This window comes from Oratosquilla oratoria, chromosome 42, assembly GCF_046742065.1.
Source record: "Oratosquilla oratoria isolate Oo_2021 chromosome 42, ASM4674206v1, whole genome shotgun sequence".
Classification (NCBI taxonomy): domain Eukaryota; kingdom Metazoa; phylum Arthropoda; class Malacostraca; order Stomatopoda; family Squillidae; genus Oratosquilla; species Oratosquilla oratoria.
In genome coordinates, this window is record NC_134818.1 from 16801712 (window position 1) to 16820649 (window position 18938).

The 18938-nt window shown below is 38.1% G+C and overlaps 1 protein-coding gene across 11 annotated transcripts in view; it reads left to right on the top strand.

The window, feature by feature from the left end:
* The window catches only part of Pfk (ATP-dependent 6-phosphofructokinase), a 123946-nt gene that overhangs the window by 16754 nt on the left and 88254 nt on the right, over nt 1–18938 (top strand). For 10 of the 11 annotated variants that reach the window (XM_076179098.1, XM_076179099.1, XM_076179105.1 and 7 more), the window contains exon 2: nt 12742–12882. The gene's annotated coding sequence lies outside the window, so the exon portion shown is untranslated. Of the gene's footprint in view, nt 1–12741; nt 12883–13401; nt 13576–18938 lie in introns of those variants that run through there. The other variant, XM_076179100.1, reaches the window with a different exon arrangement.

Genomic DNA, 18938 nt, shown 5'->3' on the forward strand with positions numbered 1-18938 from the left:
TGTAGCAGCTACAGTTTACATACTCTTTATACAAATATATAACTTTAAATCTTAATCCTACTGATATCATTGTGCCTCTTTAAGCATATACTGCATCTATCACCAACTTCGCCATGTTTGTATATTTTGTTTTTGCTAACGATATACAATTATATCCATCTAGGAAAAAAACGTCTATAAGTGAAAGGTTAAGAAAAGAAAAACAGTATTGCCATGCTTCATTTTGACAGTGCAACCGTTGTGCAAGGTGATGACTGCGTGTTTATTCAGTATTTTAGGGAATTTACTGACATCCCCACGGACCAATCCAATCACCATTCTTTAATGATTGGAGTCTAAATTCCACTTAAAAATGAGTGCCTGTCACCTTATTTTTTACGATATTTCCATTCTGTCATCCTCAAACCTTCGCACCACCACAATCAATCCACTTCGGTGCGATATTGACCAGAAAGATAGAACTGCTGGTTATTCCCAGGGAAAAAAAATACTGTAGCAAGTACGAAACTTTAATCCCTAATTGTAAGACACTCCGAGTCGAGAATCCATAACTCAGTCCCATTTGGGCATCTTATCCCCAAAAAATGAGAAGCCAGTCCATAAATCGGATTGCTCCACTCGAAGTCACCCAATAAATGCAAGCATGCATATGTGTGTGTGTGTGTGTGTGTGTGTGTGTGTCTGTGTGTGTCTGTGTGTGTGTGGGTGTCTGTGTGTGTGTGTGTGTGTGTATGTGTGTGTGTGTGTGTGTACAGTATGTGTGATTCACCATAGTCTTGGGTCACGTGTTGGAGTCGTGCTCGACAGCTATTTCCCTCCCGGAAGAGAGCTCAGAGCTCATATATGACCGATCTCTGGGTAATGCTGCGACCTTACAGCCACACACCCCCAACTCCGCCCACTAGAGTTGGAGTAACGACTCGCAGTATAGCGATACTGAAGTTATTTCAGCCCTGGGCGGGATTCGAACCCGGACAGCCGCGCGCGCGGCTGTGTGTGTGTGCACGCGCGCGTGTGATGCAGAGTGAGAGCGAGCGAGAGAGAGAGAGAGAGAACCCAATGATAACTGCAGCGAGGGTAACCCACTGACTTATCTTGCAGGTGTCCTTCGGCAAGATGTGTGCATGGCAGAGTTCACTGGCCTGTAGAGGAAGGGACTTTCCCTCAGCCGAATAGAATATGTTGGCTGCAGCTAGAAAATATATTAAAGACGTACAATACAATGAAAGGCATGAAGGGTAGCATAAAATGTGTTGGTTGAAATCAGGCCGTGGCTCGGTTGGTAGAGCGCGCATCTGGTAACCGTGTGGTGAATTCGGGGTCTGTTCGAATCCTGCTAGCGGCGCAGAGGTTTGGAATGGCATCCACTCTGAGTGTTGGCCCCATACCGCTGCTAACCTCGGACTTAAAGTGACATGGGCAACACTCTGTGTGTGTGATACATCAGCTTCCTCCGGATATCTTCAGCCGCGTCCACACTTGTTGCATTTCCACGTATCGTATCATCTTTGCGTACCACCTAGTTATACGACACGGTGCAACAGGGTATTGTACCCATTTGTTGCGTATCCGCCTGCTGTATACGGATACGCAACAAGTGGGTACAATACCCTGTTGCACCGTATCGTATCACTAGGTGGTACGCAAAGATGATACGATATGTGGAAATGCAACAAGTGTGGACGCGGATTTCCCCGTAGTGGCATACCGTGGACACGCCCGTCTCCTGCGTTCATGTTGAAACACTTCCGGACCACCAACAAAGTTGAGCTTTGAGCGGGGTACCAGCCCCGCAAACCACGAAAAAAAAGATCATCAGGTGTTCCTTTCATTGAATGAAACCACCAGTGGCAACTAGAAAAACAGTACTACATAAGAACGATAAATGCTCACCTCCATTTACTTCTGACCTTCGCCAGGCAACTTTGTTTATCCCTGAGGGTGTATCCAACTTGTTCGATAAATAAACATTTTCGATCTACTCCCACTGGACCCCTCGAATCTTTAGTAATTCTTCTTTCGTCAATCTATTTTCATTATATATAACCTTTGAGGTATGAGGTACTTTCTCTCTAAGGAAGAGTTTGCCCTTTTCCGCATGCCGATAGTGTCATATTCTAAGAAATGCTGCTTCCTTCATAATATTTTTTTCACTGATTTAGTTTATTCCCGTCCTTAAAGGAGTCCTAAAATATTTTTTCTTAACTTCCTCCTCATGTAAATAAAATATCATTACAATAATTATAATAAGATAATAGTTATTTAATGAAAATACCGACACCAGGTATGAATGGCCTTATGGCCTTGTTGAGAAAATAAAAAGGCGTCATTAATAGAAAACTGAAAGAGGAGTGGGTTGATAAAAAAGGTATTGAAAGAATCTGGGAGAAAAGAAAATGTAGTCGAATGCCCCATAGAGAAGTCAGGGGGTCCCAAACGGGAGGTTCTGTGACTTGCAAGGAATTGAAACCTTTGGAAAATATATTTGAACGCAATTACAAAACTTAAATAGCTCAGGCTTGTGCAAGAAGCAAATAATGATTTGAGGCAGTGGGCCACGGCATCATCCTTGACCCCCCCTCCCCCCTCCCCACACACTGTACTATACTGTATACACACACACACAAACACGCCCGGCACCAGCAGTGGACATTGGTGCCAAGTCTGACCTGCCAGAAGTTCGTGCTCGAGTGCCTGTGTATGTGTGTGTGTGTGTGTGTGTGTGTATTCACTTGGTCTTTGGATCACGTGTTGGACTCGTGATCGACAGCTATTTCCCTCCTGGAAGAGAGCTCAGAGCCCGTAGGTCCGATCTAAGCTCTGTGTGTGTGTGTGTGTGTGTGTATTCACTTGGTCTTTGGATCACGTGTTGGACTCGTGATCGACAGCTATTTCCCTCCTGGAAGAGAGCTCAGAGCTTGCACACACACACACCCCCAACTCCCCGCCCACGAGAGTTGGAGTAACACCCCTCAGCGCTGCGATACTGATATTATTTCAGCCCCGGGCGAGGATCGAACCCGGACCTCCGTAGTGGCAGGCCAGAGCTCTAACCACAGCGCCATGAGAGGTGTGTGTGTGTGTGTGTGTGTGTGTGTGTGTGTGTGTGCAAGTGTATTGTGGGTGAGTTTTCTCTTAGAAATGACATTATACAGACAACATCATTCCAATTTCAAGTCTAAATATTTTAGCTCGCCTATGTATATTATTCATGTAAAAATTTAATCATATGCAACTATACACGCACGCACACACACGCACGCACACACACACACACACACACACACACACACACACACACACACACACACACACACACACACACACACACACATATATATATATATATATATATATACATATATATATACATATATATATATATATATATATATGATATATATATTATATATATATATATAAATGTGTGTGTGCGTATGTGTATGTACATAAATCTATACATATATACATGCATACATACATCTATAAATACATACACATTTGCATACATACATACATACTGTATATACATACATACATACATACATACTATATATACATGCATGCATGCATACATACATACACTCGCGCGTACATACACACATTTTACATACAAAAGATATATACATAGAGATCAACTGGTATAAAGTACCACAGGTGTCAGTACTGGAATCCGTAATATTCTAGATTTATGTAAAAAAAAATCACGGAAGAAACGAGAAGCTTCAAGGACATGTTTAATTAGCAATGGAAAGATCACGAGGAGATCGGATAATGAAGAAGATCGGAGATTGTTAAAAAAATCTCGACAGAATTTGCAACTAGAGACAAGTGTAGAATAGGAATAAACTAGGAAGTGTAATGAATTGGAAAAGGGTAAGATGAAATTACTTAGAAGTTATCAGTAATTTACTAGTTTGGATATGAAACAGCTGCAAAAACAAAAGAAAAAGGTGAGTGTTGATTTGTCGCCCGATAAATACAGTAACAAGATTTTTATTGACTGTTAACTTTTTGACTGTTAAATTATTGACTGTTAAATTTTATTGACTGTTTTATTGACTGTTATTTTATTGACTGTTATTTTATTGACCGTTAAATTTTATTGGCTGTTAAATTTTATTGACTGTTAATTTTTTATTAACTGTTAACGAACACACGGGTGGCGTTTCACTTCATGGATAGATAAATTATATAAAAATATTAGAAAACCTGATCCAACCTATACATATGCAGCAGTCATATGACCTCCACACAAAAAGGACCGAAATAAACTTAAGAGAATATAAAGAACAGCAGAGCCAAACATATTTTCAGTCTAGAAACTCAAAATGATAGACCGTATATGGAAAGCTTTCTAAAACTGGATCTCTTCTCATTAGAAGAAAGAAGAAAGAGAGGTGATATGATCGTTTTGTTCAGAACATTGAGACGAGTAGATGGAACTGACAGGCAAATTTTTGATTTTTATCTATTTGCGTGTGTAACAAGAATTCATGGAAAAACTGAGAAAGACAAAGTGCTTGTAAGATGTGAAGAAATAGTTTTCCATGCAGATGCGACAACTTTTAGAATAGCTTGGAAGAGAAAAGGTTTGAATGAGAAATAATAAGTGAATTCAGAACTAAGTTTACCAGGTGGAGATAAGAAATCGGACCTCTCGAATGAAACTCTTCTTGTAACTTACAATCGGGTAAACACACACACACACACACACACACACACACACACACACACACACACACACACACACACACACACACACACACACACACACACACACACACACACACACACACACAGCTCGGTGGCGGATTGGTAAAGCACTGGCCTCACAAGCCAGAGAACCGGGGTTCGATTCCCCGGTCGGGCGGAGATAAGTTGGGTTTGTCTCCTTTCACGTGTAGCCCCTGTTCACCTAGTAGCGAGTAGGTACGGGACGTTAGTCAAGGAGTTGTGACCTTGCTGTCCCGGTGTGTGGTGTGTGAGTGGTCTCAGACCTACCCAGAGATCGGCTAATAAGGAGCTCTGAGCTCACTGCCGTAGGGTGGTGTCTGGCTGTCTCGACAGAGACTGCAGCAGATCCGAGGTGAATACACACACACACACACACACACACACACTCTCTCTCTCTCTCTCTCTCTCTCTCTCTCTCTCGGTGGCGTAGTTGGTAAAGCGCTGAACTGCCACCATAGTGGCCCGCAGTTCTTGGATCGAATCCTGCCCGGGGCCGAAATTATTTCGGTACCGCTGCGCTTCGGGTCGTTACTCTGACTCTCGTGGGCGGGGAGTTGGGTGTGTGTGTGTGTGTGCAAGGTCATAGCATTACCCATAGATCGGACCTACGAGCTCTGAGCTCTCTTCCAGGAGGGAAATAGCTGTCGATCACGAGTCCAACACATGATCCAAAGACCAAGTGAATACACACACACACACACACACACACACACACACACACACACACACACACACACACACAAGTGAAATATGAAGACGGGACACCACGAGCATAGCTCCCCTTCCCGTAAAATACAACTAGGTACACACACACACACACACACACACACTTCAACGAATGGACGGCTTAGAAGACGTTCTGAAGAAAAGTGAAGTCTGTGGATCCCAACGCAAAGAGAAGTGCCTAGTGTTTTTGCAGGGTGGGGGGGAAATTGCTCGTGGAGTAGTGGGAACGTAGGGAAAGAGGAAAAGGGGAGGGATTACTGAGGGAAATGGAAGGAAATGAGGAGGGAGTAGACTTTGACCAGCCAGACAAGCGGAAGGTAAACAAAAGACTTAGCGAGGATCAAATGTCTAATAAAAATGTAAAGATTAGAAGTATAGAGAGGAGCAATACAGAAGAAAGTGACGAGAATATGTTCCAGGGATTTAAAGAGGGTGGGGGGGACACAACCCCCCCCCCCCCGACTGATAAGACTAGAGGAGAGAGTTGATAAGGTGATCGAGGACTTGGAGCGTAAGTTAGGTAACGTAGACTCCATTTTTCAAAGAATTGAAAGGTTGGAACAACTAGAGAAGGCTAACAGAAACTTAACTGAAGAAATAGAGGACCTAAAAAGACAGTTAGGAAATGTAAAGGAGGAGAATGAGAAATTGAAGAAGAATAGTAATGAAAACAGAGAGAAACTAGCTACAGAAGCTAAAAATTGGAGAATAACTCAAGAAGGGAATAAGGTTTCATTCACTGACATAGTCAAACAGCAATTGAAAGAACATAATGAAGACTCAGTTATTAAAGTGATGAGACAGAAGGAGAATATAGTAAGAGAATTAGCTGACAAAAAGAAATGTATAATTATATTAGGAATGGAAGAGAAACATAACCCAGATAGAACTGCAAGAATCAAGGAGGAAAATGAAAGAGTAAGCAGTTTATTAAAATTAGTCCAGGAAGATGAACCAGAAATTATAAAGGAAATTGAGGAAAAATTCAGACTCGGAAAATATAGTACAGATAAGACCAGACCAATTAAGATTAAATTCAGGTCACAAACAACAGCAGAGAAAATTCTATCCAAGACAGGGAAACTAGCAACAAATGATCAATATAAAAAGGTATGGATAAAAAGAGAAATGAATAAGGAGGAAAGAGAGGCAGAAAAGCAGAAAAGAATTGAAGCTAAGGCAAAAAACGAGGAAAGAACGGAGTCAGAGAAAGAGAGATTCTATTGGAGAGTAGTGAACATGAAAATAAAGCAGTTCGACATACTAAAGAAAAACATAAGGGAAACAGAGAATACAATGGAAGTGGCAGAAAACTAAGAGTGTCTTACACAAATATAGATGGATTGATAACAGGATTGAATGAACTGAATGATTATTTGAAAGAAAAAGAACCGGACATAATGGGAATTGTAGAAACAAAATTAAAAGGCCCACTACCACCCTACAGTGTAGGACATGATACATACAATTATTGGATTAGAAACAGAGAGAAAAAACAAGGGGGTGGAGTTATGTTCCTGACTAAGAAGGATATAAACGTGAAAGGTGTCATATATGGAAAGAATACAGTAGAGATGATTATGATAGAAGTGGAAGACCGAGATAAGAAGAGCAGAAAATTTGTGATCAATTATGTGCCTCCGAAAACAGCCTCATGGGAGGAGAGTGAACATAAAAGTATGTTAGAGGACACAAAGATAGCATTAACTAAAATAATGGAAGACGGAGGAAGAATAGTTATGATGGGCGACTTTAATTGCAAAGAAATCTGCTGGGAAGAAATGACAGTAAAGAGTGGTGATGACTCATGGGGAAATGCTCTACTTGAGATGATTACTGACCATTCAATGACACAATGGATACAAGAGAACACTAGGTATAGAAATGAAGAAGAACCATCGAGGCTAGACTTAATAATTACATCTGAACCTAGAATAGTGGACAAGATTGAATATAAAACACCAATAGGTAAAAGTGACCACATATTGATTGAACTGGAACTTAATGAAGAAAAATATATGAAAAGAAATGAACAATATAGAAAAGGAAGAATGATGTATGAAAAAACAAACTTTGATAAAATAAGAGAATTCTTCCAACAAGAAAACTGGGAAGAAATATACAAAGAAGAAACAACAGTGGAAGAGAAATGGAATATTTTGACAAAAATTTACAAAAAAGGAGTGGAAAAGTATGTCCCAAGACAAAAACAAGAAAAAGAATATGTAAAATGCTGGTACAACAAAAGTTGTAGGGAGTTAAAGGACAAAAGAGACAAAGCCTGGAACAGATGGAAAAAAAGACAGAAGACCTGAAAAATGGAAAATATATACTGGTTATAGAAATGAATATGTACAAAAGTGCAGAGAGGAAAAAAGAAAATATGAAAAAGATGTTATAGAAAAGTGTAAAGATCAACCAAAACTATTCTACAGATTTGTAAACAATAAACTGAAAAACAAACAAGACTTAGAGAAATTAAGACAAGGAGGAGTTGAATACACTGAGGAAATGGAAATGGCAGAAATTATGAACAAACATTTTAAATCAGTGTTTACAAGGGAAAATATACAACCTGAAGAGATTGAGTGGAAGGAAAAAGTCCCCCCTATGGAAGAAATAGAAGTAACAAAGAATGAAATATTGACACACTTGGGTAATTTTGATGTCAGAAAATCGCATGGGCCAGATGAAATAGCAAACTGGATTCTGAAAAGAATGCAGGAATGAACTGGCAGACAAAATACATAGAATAATAAGCAGTTCCTTAAAATAAGGAAAAGTTCCAGAAGATTGGAAAAAAGCAAATATAGTACCTATATATAAAGGAGGAAATAAAGAAGACTCTAACAACTATAGACCAGTCTCTCTAACAAGTACAATAGCAAAAATATGTGAAAGAATTATCAAAAGTAGATGGGTAAAATACTTGGAAAAAAACAACGTACTAAATCCAAGGCAATTTGGATTCAGACAAGGACGATCATGCGTCACCAATTTAATATGTTTCTATTCAAGGCTAATAGATATAATACAAGAAAGAGATGGATGGGCTGATTGTGCATTTCTAGACCTAAAAAAAGCTTTTGACAAAGTACCACATAAGAAGTTGCTTAAGAAATTAGAATATGAAGGAGGAATACAAGGTAAATTGCTAAATTGGATGGAAGACTTTTTGCAAGAAAGAAAAATGAGAGTAGTGATAAGAGATCAGCACTCAAAATGGAATGAAGTAATAAGCGGTGTCCCGCAGGGAACAGTTCTGGCCCCAATAATGTTTGCTATATATATTAATGATATGGATGAAGGAATTGAAAGCTATATGAGCTTCTTTGCAGATGATGCAAAATTACTGAAAAGAGTGAAAACTGAAGAAGATTGTGAATCACTACAGAGAGATCTAAATAAAGTACAAGAATGGAGTAGGAAGTGGGAGATGGAGTTCAATACAAAAAAGTGTAGTATAATGGAATTTGGAAAAAGCAAAAACAGAATAACAGGATCATATAATTTGGGAAAAGAAGGAATAAAAAAAGTAGAAAATGAGAAGGACCTGGGAGTCATTGTTATGAATAATATGTCACCTGAGAAACATATAAATAAGATTTTTGGAGAAACTTATAATTTAATAAGAACAATCAAAGTGGCATTTACATACCTGGATGAAGAAATGGTGAGGAAAATCCTAATCACCCTGATAAGACCAAGATTGGAATATGCAGCAACGATATGGTCACCAAGTACAAAAAAATGTATAAAAAAACTTGAAAGAATACAAAGAGCAATTACAAAACTGGCACCAACACTCTCAAAACTATCATATGAAGAGAGACTACAAAAACTTAAACTACAGACACTAGAGCAAAGAAGAGAGAGAGGAGATTTGATAGCTATTTACAGAATCATGAAAGGCATAGAAATTACTGATAGAGAGAATCTGATAAAATGGGATGACAGAAATACAAGAGGACACGGAAAGAAAATAAAAAAAGACAGCTATAGAAGAGATTTTAAAAAGAACAGCTTTCCTCACAGAGCAATAGACAGTTGGAACAAGTTAGATGAGAAAGTGGTGTGTGCAAAAACAATACATGAATTTAAAAATAGTTTAGATAAAATGAGATATGAAGACGGGACCCCACGAGCATAGCTCCCCTTCCCGTAAAATACAACTAGGTACACACACACACACACACACACACACACACATAGCTGCAGAAAAATAAATAAAATTATATTCCAAGTCAAAGCAATATACAAAATAGTTTCAGGGGTTGCGGAAGTGAACCTAAAAATGATATACCAATGTATAAAACAACCGAGAAAACTTGGACTTGGGGAAAACAGGAGATAAAGGAACGCGAAATAGAACTAAAAGAAGGGGGACGGGGAGAGAGTAGGGTGAAAGAGATGTCGACAAAGAAAACAGAAAACGGAGAGAAAAGAGAAGCGAATGAAGATGCCCAAAGAAACACAACTGCAAACCAGGAAAAACAGAACAAGAGAAAATACAATACAACTCCGGAAGGGGAACAGGAAAATTTGTTCAAACAAATATCCCATGAGTAATTAAAGAACAAGAGGAAAGAATGATAAAAGATTAAAAAAAAAAAAAAAAAAAAAAAAAATCCCAGAAGGAATAACAAAAGAGACTGATAATAAAAAAAAGAAAAAGCAAAACACGAAAAACGAGATATGGACAAATCCGTTGCAGTTCATAATGATCAGAGTTTATCAGATGAACCATGTAAGGAAATATCTAAAATAGTAGACTTGCCATCATTAGATTACAGAGGAAAAAATGCGTGATGGATATCAAGAAACATTATTCTGTTCATATGTGTAAACTGACTGAGTAGATTAAAAGAATAAATAGCTTTGTAAAATAAAAAAACGAATTTCTGTTTATACTTGATAAATGAAAAAAGAGAGAGGTCGGACGTAGTTCCTTCCCCTGCATATCATAATTGGCTAAATACAATTAGGTAAATGCACTTCATAGTGACTGCACAAATCTAATTTTTTTTCACATTTAAAATAATCACCAGGACACGCGGAATGTATGAACAGGTACGTGAAAATATAAAACTTAAATCACTTAAAGTACTATGAGAATGGATCCAAGAAAGAATTCTCTTTTGTCCATTATGATAATTTGTCTCCATTTCTCAATCCCCTCTCGGCCATGTCGTCCCCCGAGTCACTTCGTCCCCGTTCATACCATATCGTCCTCGGGTCAAATCGTTCTCGGTTCTGTGCCAGGGGTTCTGTATAAATGAGGTTTATTTACTATTGATGTCATCGCCTCAGCAGTAGTGCATGCGTAATTCTTTGCAACAATGACAATAAATTTGCATAATTTGTTTGATATGAAGTGCTATTTGCCCTTAATTTTATTGATTGGGTGAGGGAACCAACTAATGAAATTAGCAACAAAACATGAAAATACCATAAATAAAACCGTTTACATTTTAATGCATTTCTATAAGCATTTAAAAAATTATAGTATAATCGTTTTACAAATAATAGGTAGGCTAATAGTTACTCATTTGGCCGCCCATGTTAAGATAATGATATTCGTCACTCCATGACAGTGTTGCGACGATTAAACATATCAGCTGCCTCTGCACGCGGGAGGCTCGAGGTGTGAAAATAGTCCTCTTTCCAGTGCGGGGACGATATGGTATTCTGAAAGCGGGGATGGTGTGGCTGGATACCCTTCCTCGCATTCCTGAGGTCCCTCGACATGACGTCACGTCGCTTTGATCGAAGTCTTCTTATAGCATCTCTTCACTGACAATGGCCACCCGGTATGGAGGTGCTTATTCGAAATTTTATTATTTCATTAGCGAAAAATAATACGTTCATCCTTGGGACAATGTCGCGTCGAAGAGGTGGAGTGATAAAGTAAGATTAACAGAAATTAAAAGTGATCAGGATTCTTTTTGGAGATAACTCTTTAATCGCTAAAGAATGCTGCATGACTCTGGACCGTAGGGATGCCAATAAAATTGCCAACCGATACGAAAGGCCTAACAAGTCTAGCTGGCTCATTATAATACTCTTCTTACAAGCAGAGACTTCTTCTAACTGAATAGAACGATATAGCAGTAGCTAAAAGATTCTTTTTACTATTTACTTCTCGATGAGGTGTCATGGATCTGAATAAAATAGCCTGATGACACCCAGCATAAGAATATGTTAACGCAACACACACAAGAATGTATTATCCAAAGGTTCGCACGTACGCGAATTGTCGCTTGTTGTTGCGTCATCTTTAGTTCTAGCTAAAACCTCGAAGTTAAACCGTGTTTATATAATTTCTCGTGAATTCTTACCTTCGAGCATCATATCATAACACTACCAAACATAGAATAAGCCTTGTATAACTGAATTTATATTCATTATTGTGGTGCCATAAAACTGATTAGTTACCCGGATGGAAAAAGTACTTATTCGATTTCCCGTGAACTTTTAAAGGAAGCAAATATAGTGCACTGACATATAACGTAACAAATCACAATTTTACCTAATTGTTTCCTTAAATGCATTTAAGAAGTTCACAACTCGAAGTCGAACACCCCCAGTGACTGCTGCTTGCCCTGACTATTGTAAAATAAATACATAAGCCAAAGGTGACGATTTTGGGTGCAAAAACCCCTCGGCGTAATGAGCTTCCATATGTAACATGCCCTTTGGAGGGATAAAAGATGACATGTTGGTCGGAGAGGTTTGTAGCAGGATTGTAGACTTTTTTCAGTGAAATTATCTATTTTACTACCTACTTTTCAACAAAAGATAAAAATATGTTCATAGCTCAGTTGATGGCATATTTTTACATGACTGAACTTCCGCTTGTAAGTATTTATCTACTTGAAGTTGATAAGAAAAGAACTGTGCTCGAAGGTCCCATTTCTTTTTGTCGGTGTTTCAAAGTTAAATTTAATATAATCAGCAAATTAAGGAAATAACGTCAGTTTAGAATTATATGAAGTACTTGATATAACAAATTTTGAAAATCCATGAATAACCCAATTTACTGTGATCTATACATTTCATCGCATCCCTTGCGCAATGCGCTTTGCTTGGTTTTCTTGTCTGGGTTTAACTACGGAAGGTCACCTTGGTCGTCCTTCAACCTCAGACTTATTGATCGAGAAAAGTCTAAAATGTATTTATGTTCTGTTGTAATAAAATGATAACTTAGACGAAGTGTACGAATTTTCCTCTTGGTTCTTGATAAAGGTTTGTATAAAGTCCGAGACTGCTGTCTTCCAGGTACAGTCAGCTGATTGCCAATACCTTGAGCAGACGACACGCTCGAAGGACGGTGCGAGACCCAGACGCCGCTTTTAAAAATAGGGTGGCGCTCTTTCCTTACTCACTAGGCGAGTGTTTCGTTGAACACCATAGGAGACGGTACGTCTTTTCTTGTTATTTACGCATTCTGGACCAATTGCAGTGACACTTGCAGAATAGTGACTTGTTGAACCTTATCAAAGGTCGCTGGCTTACTTTGTTTACTACGTGGTTTTCCAAATATCAGGCTGATTTTTGTGTCACTTAGCGAATGTGATTTGGATAGGTCTTATACATATTTTCTTACATAACGTTATCGGTGTGACAGTAAAATTAGTGTTCGTGACATTGGTATGTATAGGTTGCCGGTACGTTTCATGAAGGTGGTGCAACATTTCGAATTTCAGCCTTTGCGGTGTGACATTTAAATGGGAGGAAATATATAGGTATTCATTGTTAGGAGAATGTAATGTCGAAATAACATTTTTCATTCTTTGGCGTTTGAACATTGGTCGACCTAGATTGCGTACAGGAGTGTGACAAGAACCACTGACAGGTGTAGGTATGATCTTGACATGGAGTAAGGGTGACCTTTGGGAGAGAACAAGGACATTGAGGTCATTATGATCTCAATAGTGGGCTCTCTGCTGCCAGTCTGCAGTGATACTGGGAAGGCACTAGACATGGCTTTTTAAGTGTTCTGTGATATCTGTGATAGAGAGCACAAGTTGAGAACTGAAGACACCTAGTGCAATTCTTAAAATATAAATTGTGAAATTATGGATCATTGACATTATTCTGATTATAAGAACGGTAAGCACATTGATGCTTTAGGAATTACAGATGCTTTTTGCATTTTGTGATAGACCCTTGCATGAATTGAAATGGGATTTGCATTTTTTTTTCTTAGTTACAAATTATATGCTGTGATTGGTTGATATGGAGGTAGGGTAGTTACTTATATTTTTTAGTAGTTAGGTGATATATGTAGCACTTTTAAGAGTGCTTGATATGTGAATGGATATGAAGGTGCATGTCGCCAATTTGGTCAGTGCGTGAGGTGGTGCGGTGTTCAGTGGATGCATTTTTGGTTATGAGGAGCTTTACTGAGGAGATGCTTGACTACTTACATCAATTACCTTTGCACAGTACTAGTAGTTATTGGATTCTAACCTGGATCTGTTTGGTATGCAGTTAGATTAAAACAAGTGTACCAAATTACCACGTTACAACCTGTACATGTTTTTGACCTCTTCACAATTGAAGTACTATTATTGGAGGATTAATCATGATAGGCACAAGTCCTTCACTGCAGGAAGGTTATCTCAGAGATAGATAACTTTGTAGCAATCATTCGTCTATCTTCTTTCTCCTGGTCTTAATAGTCAGTGACTTTTATTGGTAAATTTTTAGAAGTGGACACATATGCAGTATAGTAATAGAAAATTAAACAATTTTGTAAATCATAATACATCAACATAATGTACATTATTTTTGGTGGAAATCGGTAATAGAAACTGTTGCTAAAAGCTATAAACAAACTTTGCCACTTTGACTACTTGAGATGCCATCTTTGTTTTGGTAGAGGTGAAGATTGAAGAAATTAAAGTATGCTAAATTCGTCTTTTCTAACCCAACTTAATCTAACCTACCTAACCCAGCCTGCCCACCTAACCTAACCTGCATTTAGTAATGCAGTACCTGTAATTCTAGAGGTCATCAGGCTGTCATTGTCATCTCCGACCTCTGAATATATCAAAACAAAGGCTTCTAAAGGAGTTGACAAGACTTCGTGTTTCCGCATAGCTTTTAGCAGTTTTCTGATATTGATTTCTGCCAAGAAAAATATCTATTACATTGATGTATTATAATTTACAAAATTGATATTTAATTTTCTAATGCTTTACCATGTTGGTTTGCACTTCTAAAAAAATATACTTTTTCTTTTATATAGATCATATCCATGATGGTAATTTTTTTTTCAAATCTTCTATAACAATGTTTCTTATTGTTGTGTAGCCATTTCTGATTGTTTTTTGATAGTAAGTGTCTAGGGACATTGTGAAAAGCTATGTTCATACATCTCTGTGCCATTACCACTGTCAGGTGGCACTTTCTTGAAGCTCTTCAGCTTTTCTCGAGTAAAGTTTGTGAGCACTGTGCCGTTGGGGTAGCCTTCTTTGAATCTATATTGGTATGGCAAGATAGGTATGTGTATTCTTATTCTTTGTGGAGTTACTATCCTTACTTAGTAGAATCTAGAGGATTTCCTCAAAGCTGTGGTAGTCCACCACTTCTGCCAGCATGGGTATCTTTCTTCAGGAGGGTGACCTGGTCTGGCACTGAGATGAGCCCGCCTAGCAGGATGCTGTGTAGCCAGATATAGGAGGCTCATCAGGTAGTATCCTTGGGTATTTGTTTAGTTTGTTGGAGCAGCCTGTGAGATTTCTTAGTTGTTTCATATTAGTTAGATTTGGTAGAGGAGATAGTTCTAGAAGATGTGGAATTCTCTAGCAGTTTGTTTGGTCTTCGAATAGGAATTTTTTTTTTTTTCCCCAAGTGGTTGGATTGCCATTGTGTGATCAAGAATGGCTGTAAATAGCTGTGAGGGCTTGTGATTCTACTCAGCCAATGTATTTTAAGTGGTAGTTGGATATTTTATCCAGGCCTTCTGTGTATGAGCTTTTCGTACTCTTGATGATTTTTTTTTTTGTAATAGAAAAGAAAAGTAGCTTCTGTGTCTAGGTTTGCGTGGCATATTTTTACATTTTGTTTTAGGAGAAATGGTCATTTGTGATGCGCGTATTGGATTGTTGTATTGGTGATTGTATTTTCTCTGGTTCAGCTACTTCATCAATGGGTGGATTTATTTTTTTTATGTTATCCATATTTTTCTCATTTAAAAACTGTATATTTTTCCATTTTACCTCTTTTATGATATTATTTAGTTGCTGTAGCTATTCTTTTTCTTGTCAGGTCTTAATTCTTAGTTTTGTTGCTACTCTCCTTCAATGGTATCTATCTCAGGCAGGCCTTGTTAACTTGATTTTGAGGTCACCATTTACTATCTTGTTTCATAGTTTACATTCATTGCTCATGATTTTCAGTTCTAGATTGTAGCACTTCGTAAATTGTTTTTTTTTTTCAACCTCTGAAATTACTTTCAAGTCAGCCAATGATAAATTTAATCTTTGCACAGGTTTCAAACATTCTATTTCCTATCATGTTATTGGACCATGCTTCAAAAGAGGAAATGGAAGAGGTTGGTGATATGTTTGTGAGAAGAAAAATGGATATGTTAACATTGAGTGAAAGTAAAATTTAAAGGAAAACTGTTGGAGTTTGGGTGTGTGGTAGGTAGTGTGTCAGGATTAACAAGATGAGGCAGGGAAGTAGTGGTGCTGTTGGTAAATGATGATGTACAAGTGTGTGGATGAATGGAAGTGTCATCAAGGAGGATGATATGGATGAAAATACAATTGGGATGGGATGTATAGGTATTTGTAAATGTGTATGACCCTGGTAGTGAGAAAATGGGGAAAGAAAAGCATATTGGAATGATATAGATGTGTAGAGTTTTGTGAAGAATGAGAATGCAGTGGTGTTTGGGGCAGGTGATGTTGTAACAAGGAATGATAGCAGAGAAATGTTTGTGTATTGAAAGTGAAATGATATTGAATACTGTATCCAAGAAGGGTGGTTGGTGGGAGGATAGTTGAAAGGTTATTTATTAAGGATTATGAAGAAAGACCAGCAAAAAGTGTGGTAACCACTCGGATGAGACTGATGGATGGATGGGGTGAAGGGAGCCTTGGGGTAAAGGGGAATGTCTTGAGCAGGAACAAGATAGGGTAAAAGATACATGTGACTGGAGACACACAAAGGATAATGATGTCTTTTAGGCCTTCATGGACTTGGAGGAACCATGGCAGGGTTAACTGGAATTGTGAAATGTATTCCAGATATATGGGATAAGGGCAAATCTGTGGAGGTGGTATATATTTTTTGAATTATCAAAGCATGTGTGATGGCTGTGAATGAGGAATGAATGGTTTGAAAGCTAGGGTCATATCAGAGTTGAGATGTTGCTGTGGTTGTTCAACATGTGTATGGATGGGGTGGTAAGGTAAGTAAACGCAAGTGTGCTAAGCAGTTTTGTAGTTGATGAGTGATGGTGGAGGGTAGTAAGAACTGATCCAGTTGTTCATGAATGACACTGCACTGGTGGCTGGTTCTGACAAAGTGTAAAGTAGTTGGTGATTGAGTTTGTGGTGGTGTGAATAAAAGTAAAGGTGCGAGATGCACAAGGAGTGATAACGGTGGTGCGTTAGATGCGAGTTTGAAGGAGGGGGAGAGGCTGGAGGATGTGAAGCGATTCAGGTATTTGGGGTTGAATGTGGGAGTGATTGGAGGATTGGAGATGAATTATAGAGTAAAGGAGGACAATAAATGTCAGGGGGGGGATGAACAATATAATGAGAAACAAGTATTTGGGGAAGAGTGCAAAGAGAATGTTGGAGATAAGGCAGAGAACAGGTAGATCAAAGTGTGCCAATGTGGTGTGGTCATAATGGAAAGAATGAGTGAAAAATGACTAGTTTAAAGTGTATATGGCAGAAGTGGATAAAGTTAACAGGAGAGGAAAACAAAGAATTAGGTGGACAGATGGGGTAAAGGGGGCATTGAAAACATAAGGAATGTCTTATAAAAAAAAAAAAAAATCAAGATTATGTAAGTATGGTTCTACATCTTTGTCTCTTTGTATAAACATTTCCTTACAAATTCAATGTCTCTTAGATAATGGTTTTGAGGAAAGGTTTTGGAAAATATATTCCAACATGAATTTTTTTTTTTCATGTCATATTTACACCATAGTAAGATTTTTCATTTATAGGAGTAATAGTTGTAAATTACTCCTTAGATGTTAAATTACTTCTGAAAACCTTAGCAAAGAAGAAAAAAATCAGGTGGACACCACTTTTATGTTTGTTAGTAATCTGTTGTGGGCAGAAGAAATTAACTGCCAAAATGGCAAAATAATTACATAGGTTGAGCATCTACAATTGTTGGTGCAAAGCCTGGTAAAGAACAAGTTATAGTTATTACTACATAAAATGTATTTGGGAGCGTATACTGGTTAGGAATACTGTATACTGATTTTATACAATTTCTTTGTCTTCCTTTTATATGTTTACTGGGGTCTTGAAATTTGACAGGGTTAGGGCAGTTTTCAAGGTTTAAAAATGTGACTTTTCAAAACTAATCACCTCCATCTTAGTAGTTTGTCTGCTAAATTGGAGATGATTCAAGCTTCAAAATTTTTTGATGTGTATGTATGTATGTATATGTATATATATATAATATACATGTACATACATATATATGTATAGGCATATATATACAAGTGGTGGATGTCTGGAACAAATTGAACGAAATAAGTGTGTAAAAATCATACAAGAACTTAAGAACAAACTAGATGCTGAGAGATACAAAGACTGGTCACTATGGGCATAGCTCCCCTTTCCATATAATACAGCTGGAGAAGTGGAAAAATGTCATGGAGTGATGAAGCAATTTTCACCATTACTGGAAACTGTCTTGGCAAAGTGTACTGTCATCCTGGCAGTGATCCTTTGGACCCAAAATTTACACACGGTACTGTAAAACATCCTGATTCATTGATGGTTTGGGATGCTTTTGGTTACCATGTTGTGGGATCATTAGTGATATACCAAAAAGTGTAACTGAATGCAGACCAATATTTTGAGCTACTTAATGATCGTTTGGAGGACTGTTTTGTTCAGTGCAAAACAGATATCTTCATGCAGGATGGTGCACCATGCCACACTGCTAAACTCATTAAAGAATGGTTTGCATTCTGTGATTAGAGTATATAAATGATTGACCAGGTAAGAAAGATAAGTGACGTGAGCTCAACACTTCATCAATCCCCAAGGTGGAGGTATCCATCAAGTATATTTGGAAGAACATGGACACTGTGGCTTCAAAGCCTTGCAGCATCTGCCCCTAAATGTCTCCAAGAATGTATCAAGAAAAAGGGGTGTCCAACAAAATACTAGAGATCTGGTAATTACCTGATAATGTAGGTTATTTGAGGAAATTTATTATTTTTACTCTGGCGCCTAAGTTTTTGTCCCCCACTATGCATAGACATA